This window comes from Ceratotherium simum, chromosome 3 (assembly GCF_057802395.1).
Source record: "Ceratotherium simum simum isolate JZ-2026a chromosome 3, ASM5780239v1, whole genome shotgun sequence".
Taxonomy (NCBI): Eukaryota; Metazoa; Chordata; class Mammalia; order Perissodactyla; family Rhinocerotidae; genus Ceratotherium; species Ceratotherium simum.
This window is the reverse complement of record NC_141902.1, coordinates 82,768,565-82,782,750: the sequence shown is the minus strand read 5'-3', so window position 1 is coordinate 82,782,750 and position 14,186 is coordinate 82,768,565.

Here is a 14,186-nt window from a genome sequence, read left to right as displayed (position 1 = left end):
GCCAGGCACAGCCACGCACCGCACAGGGGTTTCCAAGCCTGTTTTTATGGTGGGCACAGTTTCCCCAAGGTAATTAGTTTTTAGCATTCCATGAAGAAAAGTAGTTGAGATGAGTAAATAAGCTTGAGCCGTATTGGTCATTTAGAGAGCATTATCTTCGTTTATTCCCAAATGATAATAGCCACTTTTTCAAGCTTCCTAACTTTTCGTGTTTGGCCAGAATCTCTCCAGGATTGATTTAGTGGTTTGATGGGCAGTCAGTGTTCCCATACTGGGAGACACTGACCTAAGTAAATCTCCTCTTTCTACGTAAATACTCAAATGGATAAAAGCCATGTGTTTTGTACAAGGAATATGTAATGGTATGTCATCTCAGGAAAGCTGTCGGGACTCTCTTCTGGAAAATTATCAACCTTAGCTAAGTGGTAAAAATTAGCCCAGGTAATTTACTTTCCAAGTGTTTATAATGTGAGATGTTGTTAAATAATAGGTTTTTTTGCATCCACATTTGCAATCAATGTAAATGGAGATATTTGTCTCATGCAATAAATATTGAGGCAAAATTTATAACATCACCATTAAAGGTGCTGTGGTTTATATTGTACAGTTGTGGATTATAAAATTTAGAACGTGGCACAGGACATTCCGAAGAATCTAGGACAAAGCCCTCATATTACAAATAAGGATACCAAAACCTAGAGGTGTAACCTGGAAATTTGACCTATAGAATATAGGTTCTCTGTAGGACCCCTGCTCACTCTAAAATTTCCTGATAACTACAACTCTAACAGAGGTTATGGAAACAGTAATTGCTTTAAATTACAGTGTAAGACTTACAGACCTGGATACTAAGCATACGTATGCTAAATCAAGAGTCTTCAGTGTTTATATCTAAAAGCCCTGCTTCCCAAAAGGATACCACTCTTTGACTAAATTGCTTCATAAGTATGTTTAATTAGTAGCTGGAATCCTTTCTTCAGCAGAAGCATTTGTTTCTAACTTTATATTTTGAAATAATTATAGACTCACAAGAAGTTGCAATAATAGTACAGAGAGATCTTATGTACCCATCAACCAGTCTCCCCCAAAGGTAACATCTTACATAACTGAAATACACCAAAATCGGGAAATTGACGTTGACACAATACATACAATTAGCTGGAGTTTAGGCCTTGGATTTCACCAGTCTTTGAATGGGCTCATTGTTCTGTGTATGTTTTTGTGTATAATTCTATGACATTTTATCACATGTCTAGGTTCACATCACCACCACAATCACGATAAAGCACTGCCCCATCACCACAAAGAAACTCCCTTGGGCTGCCCCTTTGCAGTCACATCCTCTCTTCGCTAACCCCTGATTGCTCTGTTCTCTATCGCTATAATTTTGTCATTTTGAGAATGCTAGATACATGGAGTCATTCAGTATGTACCTTTTCAATTGGTTTTTTCACTCCTCATGTAAGATCCATGCAAGTTGTGTCTCTCAATAGTTTGTGCTTTTATGTTTCAGCTGAGACATTTTAAAGATTTTATTTATTTACTTTTCCCCCCAAAGCCCCAGTAGATAGTTGTGTGAGCTGAGACATTTTAAAAGAAAGAAATTGGCTATTATTTACAATTTCATTTTGCAATTTGCAAAGAGAATGTCTAACATTTATGTGCACAAGATACCTTTGTAAATATTTTGACTTCGAATTTGAGAACTACCTTTTATGTAGAAAATACATAAATGCAGGTTTATACAAACTTCTAGGGGCTCATTTTTAGCTTGCCAATGTACTTGCAGTATTTTGCCTTTAAATAGGAAACTATTGCATTATAAATGAGCAAGATACACCTGTGATGAAAGTATAAACCAAGGAGAAATTATCTTGGACTATGTATCTTAGCTTCTGAATCTGGTAAGTTAGTGTAAATTACGCAGGAAAGAAACTACATTTGCCTCGTGTTTTTGTATTAAATTTTGTTTGTTTTTGTTTTCTTTTTTCCTGTCTCTAATCTCTTCTTTCCAGTCCTGCTTCTTAATATCTGAGATGAAAAGCCCGTTTGGAAGCTAAGAAAAATTAACTATAAAATACACCCTTATTCTTAATGAAACAGTATTATAAAACAGGGACTGACTTGTTAAGACTATTAAATTTTTCTAGACAGGAGAACTATTTTATAGAAGCCATTACATGCTAACCTACAGAGCTTTCCTCTAGAACAAGGCGTGAATCTGTTGGTGATGGAAAGAAGCAGCAAAACTGAAATACACGGCGGAAGGAGTGAGGGTGGATGAAAAGTGGTGACTAGTGCCAATTTCCAGAATGTCACGACGACTGAATTAACAATGAACTGTTTCTTTGGTGGAGCTGTTTCTGTGTTCACTGATGGGAGATTTCATCCCTGCTCACATTTTCAAAGAACCAAGATGTCTGGCATGGACAGGAAGAGACATGCTTAAGGCAACATCTCCTAGTGAAAACATAGGTGCTTCCCTTATACTTGCAAACCCCCTCCAATACACACACACATGCATGTGTACACACACACATGTGAACATATGCATGCATGCATGTGCACAGGTATGCACACAAGCACACATGCACAGGTGCATGAACATGTGTGCATGCACAGACACATTCTCTCTTAGCCTTTCATCTACACTCTTTACCTTCAAACCTGGCTCTATTTTATTCAGGTAAGAATGTAGGTTCTGTTACAAAGGATAGAAACAGACAATGGGTTCCTACTTCCACAGGAATTTGCTAGAAGAGAAGCCATTTTCCACCAGCTTCATACCTATATTCCCCCAGATAGTACAAGACTAGTAGAGGTATCAGGGAAATATTAAATGAGTAAACTGAGGGAAGTAGATGCCAGGAATTTATCTTTTCCCTAAAAAGGAAAAGTTACTGCATGATACAATAGTCGTTCCCCCACCCTGCCCCTAGCCCTGTATCTCTTTAATGACTAAAGGACATAAAGTGTTCCAAAACAAAATAACAATAACAGTCCTCATACATAGAGTATTTACTATGCTCTTTACATGTACAAACTCACTTTACCATAACAGAAAGATGCCCATGTTTTTTCATTTTATCTTTTAATCTTAGGTGCCAGAATCCATCCGAGAGTACACATGATAAGCATTCAATATATGATGTCTTATTTGTATTAGCTATCACTGCAAATATTCAGACTTGCCTGGACTGGTTCATTGAGTTGATTCAAGTAACCTATAAAGATTTATGGTCTCTAGTTAATTAGCTTACTTCATAATACAGCACGTGCACACGCACACACACACACACATATACAAATGCTGTTTCTTGACTGGAGACTTCACCCCACAGGCAAGATAGCTCATCAAAAATTGCATGAGAGGGCACATTATCATCACTAATTCATCCTGCAGCTAGAACACAAAGCATGAGCCTGATAGTTGATATACTGGTAGGCAGTAAACAGATAGGGGGTAAGGAGGCTTTCAGCAAAACAATTCGATGTTCCATACGCACCTTCAATCATTGCAGTACAGGAAGTTGAAAGCAGAACCCTAATGTTTTTTGTTTGTTTATTTTATTTTTGTGAGGAAAATCAGCCCTGAGCTAACATCCATGCCAATCCTCCTCTTTTTTTTTGCTGAGGAAGACTGGCCCTGGGCTAACATCCGTGCCCATCTTCCTCCACTTTATATGGGACGCCGTCACAGCATGGCCGGAGAGGCGGTGCGTCGGTGCGCTCCGGGATCCGAACCCGGGCCACCAGCAGCGGAGCGCGCGCACTTAACCACTACGCCACAGGGCAGGCCCCAGCAGAATCCTAATGTTGAAACATAATAGTCCATGGCATAATTAAGAAGGGTCTGGCAGCCCATGTGAGTACATATAAGAAACTACGCTGAATGTTCACTATCTGAGAGCGTCACTAAAGACCAGTTTTAGTAGCTCCAAGAGAACTGAGATTATAGAAAAACACCTAAGCACTATTACAATTTCTTTCTCCTGCTTGATTAAAACAAGTTTAAGAAGTATGTGTATGCATATACATAGGAGGAGTACAATAGTGAGCAAAAGTCTCTAGTTTCTTCTATTTTCCTTAGGACAGGAAAAAAAAGATTCCTGGTAAACCTCTTAAGAGAACCTACTTCTACCGAGGTGGATTTAAAAGCAAATCTCAATGTTTGTTATTCCATCCTTCATTCAATATCTGGCCCTTTTTAGATAAATGCAGAATGCTGAGTTCCAGGGAAAGCTGTAGCTACAAATACCTGCTTTTATCTTATCTGACATAACAAAAAGCCTTGGTAATGTCAAAAGATAGCTTATCTCAAACATACATGGCTGTAAACACCAACAGCTGTTCCTGTAAGAGAGTGGCAGTATCACATCAGATAAATGTGATGTTTTTAAGAAAATTAATTTCATTGTACTGGAAGTCATTTTAAATCAACCAGCTCCAGAATTGTCCTCCCAGAAACAAAACAAAATAATTCCCTCTGCCAATGGGAAGATGCATCAAAGGGTGTCTACACTGAGCAGGGAGATTTCTGATGCTCTCAGACTTGCTCCTGATCACAATACAGGATCTCACAGGGAAGAAGCGAGTTGGTGGGAGCCATGCAACCTGCATAGTAACCTCCTTCTTTCTCCAGCCACACCCAGCCATTGATTCCAGTCTTTGATCCCTCAGAATTAGCCTGACTGGTTCCAAGATAAATAGTCCCTCGGCAGGCTCCGAGGCACACTCCGGTGGAAGCTGGATTGTGTCTCATTGTCCCAAGTCCAGTCTGAGTCTGGGCACCCGAGCCCCCACCTTGCTCAGCCATTGCCTCTCGCTGGCTGTGTGACTCACACGGAGGACAGGGCACATGCTGGGAGGGAGCCCTTCCCCAGAGAGAAGCCTTCGTTGCTGAGACCTAGAACCTCGACTCCAACACCAGGATCCTCCAGGGAGAGGAAGGTACCAGAAACTCCTCAAACCAAGAAGTAAATCAGAAATGGCTGCCATCAGCAAAAATGAGGGCTCATATATCAAGTGAGTTCACTAAGAGGAAATTGTCTCTCTTGGTGGGTATTGTTTTTGCACCCGATTTTTGTGAAGGAAGTTTATACCTTAAGAACCAGATAATCCTGAAGCTGGAGCCTCTCTTCCTACCCAGCTGGGGCCTTGGTGCCCTGCCCAGAGACTGCCTACCCTCATCCAGGGGAAAAAATTGTCCCATTTGCCCAGGACTTTCCCCAAGCCCTGGGACCCCTTCAATCCCAAACTGGCACAGCTGGCCACCTACTCTTGCCCTTCCTATCAGGGGCAACACTTCTCTGATCCTCATCCCCACACACATTGGCTGTGGGCTCTCAATGAGTCACTGTCACCTGCCTCTGAGCCTCCAGCACCAAACTCCTCCTGCTGTCACCCAACAGCCCCCAAGTGGAGTATTTTCCTGAAATGAACAAGGACACACGACTGGGGCTTGGAATGCTCAGGCCCCTTTGGCCATTGGGATTTGGAGTGGGACCCCCATGGAGGCCAACCTTATACTAGGCCAGTCTCCACCTCCCCCCATCCCAATGGCCTTTCCTTCCCCATTCTGCTGTGGAGGCCCCAGCCTGCCCAGCGCCAGCCCACAGGGCTCTCAGGGACCAGGGCCTGGCTCTGGACCACAGGTGACACCTCTGCACACTATTTCCTCCCAGGCTCTGAGCTCTGTGTACAAACGTACATGGTCAGAGGCCACAGCAGTGCCGTCTCAGGCTGTCTTCTTTTGCCATGTCTCTCTCTCTCTCTTTCTCCTTCTCTCTCTCCCTCACCTTCACAGAAACAAGGAACTGATTTCTCAAGAGCTGTGGGGTCCCTTTCTTCCTCTTGTAGCTCTTTCAACAATGACCTGGGTCCAGTGTGAGCTGGGCCCCTCTTGATGTGTAATTACTGTGCTGGGTAATTACCAGGCTCGGATGGTATGCTTATGCATATGAGGAACAACCAACCACAAAGTCCTATGACACAACTATGCTCAAAGGGTGTCTGGAGCTCCTCTCTTGAACTTGCCCTTAGAGTCCGTGTATAGTCTTCTTAATATCTTCACTGGTGAAGAGTCTTTATCCTTTGAGATTGGAATTGATGCTTTAAGACTGTCCAAAGGCCATGAAGAAACAAGCCTGGAGAGTAAAGCCTAATGCTGGGCTGGGGTGGCACTGATTAAACCAGCCAAAGCAGAGGTGAGGGACAGCAGTGAGATGAGAGACAGCAGTGAGCAAGATGTTCTTCTGGGGTTTGACCAGCTGGGTCTGAAGAAAATTTCCAAATGTCTGATATGTAGTACATTATTCATACTTCTCCTTACCTGGGTATTCCCAGGTACCATCAGCCTGGGGAGGTGAATTGGGCCCCATTAAAAATAAAATCCCCTTTTCACTGACTCTCACCCTGATTTTCTTTTGAAAAATCTCAGCTTCTTGACAAATCCCTCTCCTACTCCCAAGAATTTCTGGAAGGCCCCTGAGTAAGTCCAGCCCACTCCCCCTGGCATCACCTCTAACACACTGAAGGCTTCCTAGACCCAGACTGAGGTTGGTTTTTACCAAGTGGAGAAGAACGATTCCTGCCATTTTGTACTTTGTTTTGTGAGAAGCTCCCCCAAAAATAACTTCTTGGGTCCCAACCTATTGCTGAGTTCTTAGTGAAACTGCTGTTTTAGTTTCTTTATTTGCAGATTTCCCTCTCCCTAAGACTCAAGTGTGCAACCTTGGGACTGCACTGCTGGCAAAGTCATACTCCTCAGAACCTTGACTCCCTTCTGAAGACTAAAGCTCTGAGACAGAGCCAGATCTGTCTTCCCAAGAATCCTCTTACCTTAGGATGGGTCTTTCTCTGCCCCCAGAAGTTCCCAACCATTTCCCAGGTATCTACACCCTCCAGTGAGCTCCGACTCAGAGTCAAGCCGGGGCCCCTCCATCAGCACCACGATGGGCAGAGACATGGGAAATGCAGGGCGAGCCAGAGCACGACTGTAGGAGGGACCCAATACGCAGCCCCCAGAGAGGACACCTGCCCCACACAACCAATGGCCCCTTTGAATGAGAGACTGGGCAGGGGGACACACCAGGCTATGATTAGATTTCCATGAACATGTCTGTCTGAAACACCCAAATCCCATAAGTAGGCAAGGGCCAGAGGACTGATATATCTTTCAGAGGAGGAAGAGCTTTGGAGCATGTGGGTCACTTCCTGGTGAGGGCAGGTCCAGGGGTCCCCAGGCCACTAAGGGAAAACACAAGGTCACTTGCCTAGGTGTCAATAGGAAGGAACTGGGCACTAATGTTCCCACAATCTTGCTTTGCACTTCATCTCTGTTCTCACTGCCCATTCCACAGCGGTCTGGGCTCAGTCGAGAAGCATCTCGACTTGGACAGAACTATGTTAGGAAAGCGGCACTTGTAATAAATCCAGTTGATGTAACGTTTTCCTATCTCCTTGTCACCTATTTGGTTGGGGTTGAGGGGCTCAACCTCTCAAATGAGCTCCTCCTATAAAAGGCCTCCATTTGTGCTTAGCACAGACTTGGAAGCCCAGGGAATTTTTATATTTATTAGAGAGAAACAAGCATCCATTCTGCCTGTTTCCATTAACACAGACTTGCAATTAATGTGTTTGGTTCAAAAGCCTTCCAACATTTGTACATCCATTTGCACGTTTAAATGGCTCCGTATAACAGTCAAGCAGGTGGTTAACTATATGTATATTAAATTCATAGAGAAACTGGTAATTTTCAATTATAATTGTCAGTTCACAGTTTACATGATAAGAATTTTTTGAATAGACCCATTAGCTGATTTAGTTAGGCAGGGTTCTTATAAATCATGGTTTATTTGCTTACTCTACTTATAAAAGAGGAATTTTCAGAGTTCTCACATGAATCAATAAATATTTACTTTGGTCTTTATTCTGCCCAAATGCCAAGTTTGACAGTGGATGAAATATCTTTGGGTTTTCTTAAACAGCTGTTTGAATGCGGCTGTTTTATTAGTTGTTTTGTTTAGTATTATTACTCAGATAATGGTTTAAAAGTTTTATTCATTTGCTATTAATTTGTTTTTTATAAATAAAGTCAAAATCGGGCTGAATCGCAGTTCCTTGTAATTTTACAATGTTTTGTCCTTTCCTGGTAATATGTTTTGACAATAGAAACTTCCAAGCCAATGAAAAGCTGTCCCATTTTTCTAAATGATATCCTTTAAAGCAAAACTCTGAAATATATAGCACTAACTTATGCATAATAAAATTTGATGATTTTGTCACCACGGATAATATTTCTCTTTCGTAGTCAACAGAAATAATTTAAAAGCCTCTCATTTGGCTTTTACAGCACAACAGGCAACGTGAGACACCAGATCTCTGGGGGAGAATACAGAACTGGTGTCGAGAAGCCGAACACCGTTCTGAAAAATACCTTCAACATCCCCAACCCTCTGATTCCCTCAAGTCATTCCTGGATTTCTCCTTTAAAACGTGATCAGGCAGGAACTTCGCATCCCTAAGGCATGTAAAGAGGGCTAGCGGAGGATTTTCAGGCAGTTCCAAAAACTTGGAACCCTAAACGACCTCCTTCTAGTTCACTGCATCTGTAATTGGTGCTGCTACCAGCTTCAGTGTTCTTCTACTCAGTCCCTCAATCCTCTCCGGTCCCTGTCCCAGCCATCTGGGCATGAACTCCTCAGACAATGTAAGAAACAGGAAGCCCTCAACTTGTTTCCTGCAGGTCCAGCCAGGTATATTTCACACTAGACTGAAGGACTGCGTAACTGGACATGGCCAATCTCCACTACGATGACTGATGCCTTCAAGACAGGCACTCAGAGGCAAGACTCGGAGAAGAATCTCTCTGAGTTACTCAGCTGTGGACGAACAGATAACGAAAGAAAACAGTAAAAAGAAGTATTTTATCTCTGATGCCTGGGAACTATTACAAACCATTTTGCACAATAAGCGGCCACATATTTTGAAGAAACGTAAACTTGTTGTTCTTGTTTAAAAGTAATCTTCTGATGGCTCTGTCCTTCTAGCCCCTGAATGAAACATTCACGTGAGTGACACAAAGCTCCACGCTGACTCAGGGTCAGTTGCCTACTCCACTTGCAAAGATCTGTCAAGTGATGAAAAAGGGTTCTGTCTTTGTTTGAGTCCATTGATGTTATCAGACGGAACATTGTAGGAAAAATTGCAATGCTCTTCTCATGTTTACAGGCAACGGAAGAACATTTCCTGGAAAGAGAGAAAAAAGCTTGTTCTTCAACAGAGGATAACAGATCAAATCAGAGACTTATCTAAGAGAGGCAACACCAAACAGAATCAGAGACTGGGCTTTAACTGCTGGCTCCCCAAAGATACAACCTCAGGCAGGTGACTCAACTTCTCTGGGCCTCAGTCTCCTTATCTGAACAATGGAAATAATAATGCAACCTCAGTAGTTGTTTAGAGAAATAATGGAGTAACATCTGCAAAGCATAGATCCCATAAAGTATGAAGCTGTAATGGATGTTCAATAAATGTTAGATGCATCTGGAAAAGTTAAGTCATTCATTCGCTTCAGTGATGAGATGAGTTAAATTTGGTTCCAGGCAGATTTAACATCTAGACCAGTCCTCTGCCCCTCTGAACTCTCCCCCCATTCAGTAAGCCCCAAACTAACCCTTTTTCATTCTCCCACAGTAGGGCAGTTCTGGGCCATCCAGTGTGGCCACCGGATAGGACCCTGTGGCCAATTTCTACCAAGCACCCGCAGCAGTACTGCTCGGGAGAGAAGCGATGGGGGGCCGGGGAATCTTGGGGAGAGCTGTTTTTTATATTTCTATAAAAGACTTCAGCACTCAGCATTGAAGGGCAAGGCATTACCAGCAGGTGATATGCTCTCAGTGTCAGGTAGAAAAGAAAATAAAGATAACGTCATACAGGAAAAAGTATTTCTGTGGCAAAAATTGGGGCTTTTTAAATAGTGTTTTTAATAATGTATCTGGATTTTCAGGATCACTTTAGGTATGATTCTGTATAGGTTAACATTCCTTTTGAGCTTATTGCTAGAACATTCTAGAACTAAACATCTGGGCATAGGTCAACATTTTGGGCAGGTTGGTGCTTGGCAAACCTGAGCTTTCTTTGTGTAACCCATTGTGTCCCCTCACAATGTCAAGGAAGTTTTACTTTTATTTTTTTAATTTCTGAAGCTGTGAAGTATTTATAATTTAGAAAATAAGAATAAAATAAAAATACTCCTATTCACCACCCAGTTTTTCACCACCCATAATTTTCCTTTATCTGCTCTAGATGTTTCTACATATAGAAATAAAACATTTTAGATGAAGTCAAAGATCATATTGCAGATCTCCTGATGCCTTTCTCCCTCCCTCCTTCCTAGAAGAGACCACGGTTCCAACGTTGTGTGACTCTATCTTGTCCACGTTTTCATAATCTCATTATGTCTCTCCCTCCAGAAACAATTTGGGCACGGTTGTGTGTATGTGTATGTGTGTGTGTTGATGCTGTATATAAATGCTGTCACACTATTCTACACCTCTCCAAATAACCTCTGTCATTCTTTATCATTCTCTGTTACGGTTTCAGGATTTATCCATGTTGACACATATTCATTGTTTTCACTGTATTTTTGTATTTCATTGTAGGAATATACCATGATCAATTTTAAACACGCGTTTTTTGAGACTCCTTGTTGCCTATATTCTCACCAATACTTAGCACTTCTAAAGTTTTCATTTTATGAAATGGTCCCTCATTATTTTAGTTTTTATTTCTGTAATTACCAGTGAGGTTCAATAACTTTTCACATGTTTATTGGCTATTTGGGTTTCATCTTCTGTGAAATCTTGTGTTCCTACTCTTTGTTGTTCCTACTCCTGTTCTTTTTTCTTATTGATTCATAGAATTCTTCATGTATTCTAGATCCAAATCCTGTTGTCAGTTATATGTGCTTCAATATCTTACTGCGAGATCATTTTCAAAAACTTTTATTTCAGATAGATGCAGCAGCTAAAATGCCCCTTTTAGCTTCTTAAATATAGAAATTTCTTTTACTAGCATATACATGTATTAATTCATTTTGTGTTCACTCACTGATTCGTTTTACAGGTATTTTCTGAGTACTACATCTCATGGGCAATGAACTGTGCCAGCTTTGGGGCAAAATAAGGATAAATAAGATGTTTACTTTCTAGTTGGGGAGATAACAGCACGTATACCTAAAGTAGATGTTAAAATGTAATATGAGCCATAAGACAGAGTCCAGCTGAGACAGCCAAGTGCTTCTGGACATTTCACATTAAAAGTGGCATAACAGGGGCCAGCCCGGTGGCGCAAGCGGTTGAGTGCGCGCGCACCGCTCTGGCGGCCTGGGGTTCGCCAGTTCAGATGCCGGGCGGGCACTGACGCACCGCTTGTCAAGCCATGCTTTGGTGGCGTCCCATATAAAGTGGAGGAAGATGGGCACGGATGTTAGCCCAGGCCAAGTCTTCCTCAGCAAAAAAAGAGGAGGATTGGCAACAGATGTTAGCTCAGGGCTGATCTTCCTCACACACACACAAAAGTGGCATGAGAATGTGGAAGATAAACGCATGGACAAAGAGAACAGATTAGTGGTTACCAGAGGGGAAGGGGGTTGAGGGGTGGGCATAAGGGGTAAAGGGACACATATATATAGTGACTGACAAATAATAGTGTACACCTGAAATTTCACAATGGTACAAACTATTACAACCTCAATAATAAAAAAAAAAAGCGGCATGAGAATCCGACTTTGAAAGTTGGGTAGAAATTGGATGCACAAGAATAAGGTTCAGGACATCTCACTGGAGGAGATTTAATGAGCAAATATCAATCCATTTTTTGAGCAAACAATTTGCATATTTTATCTCATTTTAGCCTTAAGACAATTCTGCAAAGTGGTTATGACCATCGTCTTTTCACACGAGAGGAACCCAAAGTTCAGAGAGCTTAGGAAATTTGGCAAAGTTCTCAAATCTGGTTAATGTTGGAATTTCATGTAAAACCCGGGTTTCATTGACTTCATAGCCTTTGCTCTTTCCACCTCACTACACCACCTCCCAACAGCTCGAGGGGCCGAGCGAGAGGGACATGCATGCAATGGCAACAGGCCAGTTGGGAGAGCGAAGTGCCACTTGCTGCCTGGGCACAGGGGGGCTACAACTGGAAAGGGTGAGGCGGGTCACAGGGCGAGGGGCTGGAGGCCAGAGCCGTTCCTCCGCCCTCTGGAGAACAAAGTCAGCTCTTTGTCCAAGCAGTAACGCCTGAGAGAGTTTTAACAGTCTGTCCTTGTGAGATGCTAAGCAGAAAACAGCAATAACTGCTACTTTGCTTGGGAAAATGGAAGTTTCGTCACAGGAAAGCACAAAGCCTGGACACACAATCGCGCAGATGAGAAAGCCGAGAGAACTCTACCTTCTCAATAAATATTTGATGAATAAGTGTATAAATGAAAGAGGAAAAGAATAAAAACCTACACAACATGGGCAAGCAGCCCAGAGAAGACCGCTTTAGCAGAGAGGAAAAACAGATAAGGCCACTATTGTTTTCTTTCACAACTCCTTTTTTCCTCATGGCTCTTTGCCTTTCCATATTTGCATTGTGAAAGGTGTAAAAGGGTCATAACCTTCATTTTCTTTCTATTATTACACCTTTGGGCCTTTTCCCATAGATCCTCAGAGCACTAAACAGAGTTACCCTTTATCTCCTGACAGGGGGCTTCCAAGCTGACATAGAAAGGACTGAACAGATGACTAAAACCAATTTACCCATTTATAGGGGAGAACACTGAGGCCTAGAGATGTCTAGGAATTTGCCCAAGGTCACTGAGCACATCTTCTTCTCTGATATTCTCTACTGCTAATACTAGAGTTCACCATTAGATTTTTAGAGTTGAGCTATACCGAACACGTACATGTTGAGAAAAAGAAGCAAATATGCATGACTGTCTCACAGCTCTTGGGCACTGACTCTTTCTAGAAGAGCCCCCTCTGGAATATGAAACTGAGAAGTGACGGTGGTGTCACGTGGGGTAGAGAATTGGCCTGATTGAAGTGGAGGAGAAATAAAATGATTCTTTACATCTATTCAGGAGTCGAGAGGTGGCAAAGCCCTTGGAGTCTATTCTCTCAACTGGACCCACACAGTGTCCTGGAGACACCCTTCCCTTCTATCAATGAAGCTCAGGAAGCCCCCAGATAGAGAATGCAGAGCCAAAGTTTACACTCAATTCTTGTGATTCCAGCTAAGTTCTTCCCCACATCACACGGGTGGGAAGACCCAGATGTGTCAATAGGAGGAAGGAGCACTGTACAGCCACCATCACTGAATGCAATGTGCATTCATTCATTCATTCATTCCATTTTGTTTGATGGCTAGCCTACTGTGTGCCAGACACCATAGTAAGCATGTAGAGGTCCCCATGCTCATGGAGCTTAATTATTTTGATGTGTTTCAGACAGTCTTTTTATATAAACAAGGGAAAAGACCCTTGATATAAATCTCTCCTTTCTATCTTCCAAGGCAACTAAATTGCCACCATTGAAAACTCATCTTCATGGCTTCGACAGCACCAAAATATGTTTCATAAGACCTGGTTCAAGTCTGGGACGTGTTAGCATCCAGGGCCCTTTCTCAACTTCCTGTGCACAGTGTTTCTTATCACTCCATCAGGGCCACCGCATGCTGGTTGAATCATCCATACAGTCAACCATTTAGTAGCATTGAGAGTCTGTTAGGATAAAATGCAAATGTACTTGAAGAAGTAAACCATAACACTATTTTCAACTCTTATCACCCACACGGGGATTCTAGTTATTTCTCAAACTTGCTTAATCATAAGAATCCCCTGGGATACATGTTGAAAGAAGAGATTCCTGGGTACCGCATGGAAGGCCTGGCAAGGGAAGGAGTCTCTGGCAAGTCCAGAAGTTTTGAGAAACTCGGCCTTCTACCATTTCTGCCATTGTAGGAAGCAGACAGATCTCTAGACGTGAACTTGGGCTTTGCAGTTTCGAGTAATGCTTGGAAGCAGGAAACACAAAAAGGTGTTCAAAGTGTAAAAGTCAGGAGGACGAGAGGCCTGTCTGGGTCATCTATTCCAGGGAAGACAAGATGAGAGATGAGCATGGAGGGTCGGGAATGCGGAA